Source organism: Papio anubis, unplaced genomic scaffold (assembly GCF_008728515.1).
Source record: "Papio anubis isolate 15944 unplaced genomic scaffold, Panubis1.0 scaffold652, whole genome shotgun sequence".
In the NCBI taxonomy this organism is placed as follows: domain Eukaryota; kingdom Metazoa; phylum Chordata; class Mammalia; order Primates; family Cercopithecidae; genus Papio; species Papio anubis.
This window is the reverse complement of record NW_022166746.1, coordinates 21093-25213: the sequence shown is the minus strand read 5'-3', so window position 1 is coordinate 25213 and position 4121 is coordinate 21093. Positions and strand designations below refer to the sequence as shown.

Genomic DNA, 4121 nt, shown 5'->3' with positions numbered 1-4121 from the left:
CCCTCTCTACACACAGGTGACCCTCACGCCAAGCGATCCTCTCCTGAAACCCAACCTGCTTCCTCCTCTCCCCTGCCTTCACCTTGTCCCACGGCTTCCATACAGACAGTGCCTCAATGCTGAGGAATGAACTGAGTTCCAATACCAATCAACACTCTCCCAGGAACTCAGAACCAGAGAGAGGGCCAGGTCCAGCCTCCGAGGCCACACAGCCAGGGGCTTCTTCCCTCCCAGACCCCGGGCGACCGGGACTTGCAGGGCTGGGACAGAGGCTGGGTAGGGGAAAGCAATGCCTTGTCAACCCACACAGGGAGCCCCACTCCCATCCCCAAGGTGCATAAAGTCTAGGAACACCCCTGCTCCCATGTCCATGCTCACTCAGGGCCCTGCTCCAAGTGCTTGGCACTGACACTGGCCTCCCGCCCTCCATGCCACAGACATCCGTCTTGTTTACAGAGGGGGAAATGGTAGCCAAGAGCCTCCCCCAGCACACACAGCTAGACCACACAGAGGACTTAGGCACAGCTCGGGGGTCCGCAGTCTCTGCTGCCCCTCCTGACACCAAAGTGTGGTCCTGCTGCCAGGTGGCAGGAAGGGGACAAAAGCCTGCCCCAAAGAGGACTGGGGAAGGAGCACCCTTATGCCTCCCTGGTCTGGTCCAGTGGGGCTGGAGAGACTGTCAGTCCTAAGAGAAACGCTGGCCCTTTCGGGATATGGAAAAGTCAGGAAGCAATCCAAGGTCGGTATTCAAAAAACTGATTTCTAGATACTTAGACAGTCATCTGGTATGAGGAGCTGGGAGGGCCCCAGGGTACTGCCCACAAGAGGAGGAAGACTGAAAAGGGGTCAGAGTGGGGATGGGGACTGCTGAGGGCAAGGACCACCCCCCTCCCTGATGCCCCAAACTCAACCACAGAGCCAGTCATCCTCAGGCCAGAGGGTGTGAGCAACGGGGCCCCTGGCTGCTCTATGGTGAATCAGAGCCAGTGGGTGTGGGGGGTCTTCCAGGGCAGGTGTGGGGCTGTCAGGGCAAGGTAAGGCAGGCTCGCAGGGCAGAGACTGAGGCCAACTCCTGCAGCCCCACTGCAAGGGGGAACACAGGGATAGGCAAGGGTCTTAGTCTAGAAACCCCCGCAGCTCCTGTGCCCATCAGGACACCATTGAGGCTTGGTGGTGGTGGAACCCAGGAATGGTCTTTGATCCTATGACCTGGAAGGGGGAACCAAGGGTAGTCCTGGCCCGAAGGCTCCCCCACCTGCAAGGAGTGAGCAGGGCCAGTGAGGGGACCCCAGGAGCCCAGACCATAAGCTTACCTGGCCAAGGACATCAGCCAGAATCAAGACATCAAAGAGGGTGGGTAGAAAGATCATCACATCGGGCTTGACTGTGGCTGGCACCAGGTTCCTCTGTACTTCTGGAACACATAGGCCACTCCTTCCTATCCCTGAAGCACCCTTGCCCCCACCCCAGCACCCCAATGACCAGCCTAATAGATGCACTTGTCCTGGGTCAGCCCCGCTGTCCAAGCAACTGCAATTTCTCACTAGAGAGCCAGAGCGGGGCAGGGTGTAGGAGGGGTCCCTGGAAGATGCTCCCCGGGATGCCCTGATGCCTAAAACATTCCTCCTTGGGCCTTCTCAAAGAGGGAGGGTTATGGCAGCCTGTTCTCTCTATCCACCTCCATCACCACAGGAGCCCTTACAGGCGTCACGGGGGAGAACTGGATCACTGGAGCCAGGAACAGCACGGACGCAGCTCTGGGGCTGAGGCTAAGTGGACTCTGGGAGACCGTTACTCTCTCTTTGAGCTTTGGTCTCCTGGCCCTCTACAAGCCAGGCTGATTCAGCCTTTGCATGAGGCCTTGCACAGAGACTGAGTTCAAACACAGCTGGTGAACACAGCAGGCTTTAGGGAGGTGGCACATACCTGGGGGTTGGGGCTGGGTAGCAGAGAAAGGAGGCCCTGTGGGCTAGTATGGCCTGTCTGGAGGTGGTGCAATGGGACCTGCACCACGTGAGGAGAGAGGGTCCACCTGGAAGAGTGGATCAGTCAGATGGCCACCAAGCTGGATGGCCACCGCCAGAGCCTGCAGGACAGCAGAGGGGGCTGGGAAGGGACAGAGGACAGCTGAGGGGCAGGGAACCTGTATTCCTCCATACAGACATGTGAGTCTTCCCTAAGTGGGTCTTCCCCGTGGGTGCGAGGGGGCATTCAATACACACCTCCAGCTCACCTCAAGCCATCTCAGGAGGCCACCACCAACTCACAGAGGCCAGTTCAGTTGTCACAGCAACTCCAGAACAGCACAGCCCTATCCTTTAGATGAATAAACAGAGGGAGAGGTGCATCTCACAGCCAGGAGCAGGGACTCAGACCCAGGTCCAGCTGCAGTGTTGCTTCAATGGCTCTGCCTGCACCTCCTCTGGGACTCAGTTCCTGCTAACAAGTGAGCACTTGACTGCGGGTGAAATAGGTGCTATTATCCCCGTCTGGCTGCTGGGGAAAGGGAAGCAAGGCACAGGTGACTTGCCCAAGGCCAAAGTGACAGGGCTGCTTCAACCACATCTGTCTCGGCCAGCACATGTCCATGGCAGAAGCTTTACTGTGATCCAAACCTGGAAGGTGGAACTTCTTCCAATGTCCCACCCAAGGCACAGAGCATGCAGCCCCATGTTTGGGGAGGTGACAGTGTGGGAAACTGGCTAGGTCAAGGCCTCATGGAGCCCAGGGTTCCCTAGGGTCAGGAGAGCACTGGAGCCCACCCCAACGCCCATTGGAAACCTGGAATCTGCACCTGCAGGAGATCAGGAGAGGGGTTCAGCCTCCGATGCGCCTGCAGCAAGGTGAGACAGGTACAGGTGGGCGCCCTGCTTCCAACCAGCCTCAGGTGGGCAGGAAGCAGATCTCCTGCCTGACCTTCCTCTCCTGCCTCCCAGAAGCAGAGAAGGGGCAGCCACCCATCAGGCCCTTGCCCAGATTGAAGCCGCTGAAGCTAGGTCCCAACAGGCGAGTGTGACCCCTGACTATCCCAGGCCCGGCCCAAGGCAGTCCTGTCTCTGGTGAGGACCTGGTAGACAGATGTGATGTCCCCACATGGCTCTATAACCCTCTTATTGAGGATAATCAAGGAAATGGACAAGACCATCATGCTCAGCCAACAACAGGACAGGCACCAGGGTCAGGCAAAAGTCAGTTTGGGCCCAGTCCTGGCCCCTGGAAGGATGGTGGACGAGGGGCCAGCCATGGTGAAGGGGAATGGATGGCTATGGGCTGGGTGGCCAGGGCTGTCAGCTCCTTCGGCCCTTGCAGAATGTCTGCCCAGGCCTGGCTCTGCACTCAGCCTTCTGCCTGGAGCCACAGATCCCTGGACACTGGCCTCAAGTAGGGATGGTGGTAGGAAAGGCACTGTGGCCACATATGGGCACCTAAGCATGGGACAGAGGAGTATCATGCCCCAAAGAGATAATACAGGCCAAAAACTTAAGCAGATGTGACACCCCTTGTCCTGGGTCACATCAATTAAGTCAGCGCCTACCCTGACCCTGAAGCTGCAGCTCAGTCTGGTTGAGACTCACAAAGAGATGTTAGTGCTGGGCAGGGAGCCTGGCCCAGCCTGTGATGTCCAGCAAAGCTGTGGGCTGGACAAGAATCTCTGAAGATTAGTCCAGGACAAGAACAGCTGTGCCTGGGCAGGGAGTGGCGGCAATGCCCAGGGGGCAGGAGGCCTGACGACCTTTAACTAGGTAGGGTGCCAGGTCAGGACGTGCAGAAGAAAAGGTGGCATGGCAGCATCCTGCCCGAGGCCAGGCTATAAACCTAGGGGCCACCTTGTCTAACCTAAACCATGCTGCAACCCAGATGGCATCCTTCAAATGTGAGGCAGGGCTGGGAGAGCCCCCTCTGCCCCCTCATCCCTCCTGCCCCAAGCTGGTTCCCATCCCTCACCAGAATGAAATGGAACTCTTCTATGGGGCACAGCCTGCCCGCCAGGTTCTCTATCACCTTGGGGAAGGGGCAGGGGAGAGGGGGAACTGCAACTGGGTGAGAAAGCACCCAGGTCCCACTCTGTCCCTTTCTTTGCCTGGGGCCAAGGAGAGCCACGGGGGAAGGGCCAGGTTAAG

At 58.3% G+C, this 4121-nt stretch overlaps 1 long non-coding RNA gene across 1 annotated transcript; it reads right to left on the bottom strand.

Moving 5' to 3' along the window:
- Window positions 1-248: 248 nt before the first annotated feature.
- Window positions 249-3911, bottom strand: LOC110743702. Its single transcript, XR_004181754.1, has 3 exons — window positions 2234-3911; window positions 1314-1414; window positions 249-260 (listed from the first exon to the last, which is right to left on the bottom strand). It is a non-coding gene; the product is annotated as an uncharacterized LOC110743702 (long non-coding RNA).
- Window positions 3912-4121: the final 210 nt, after the last annotated feature.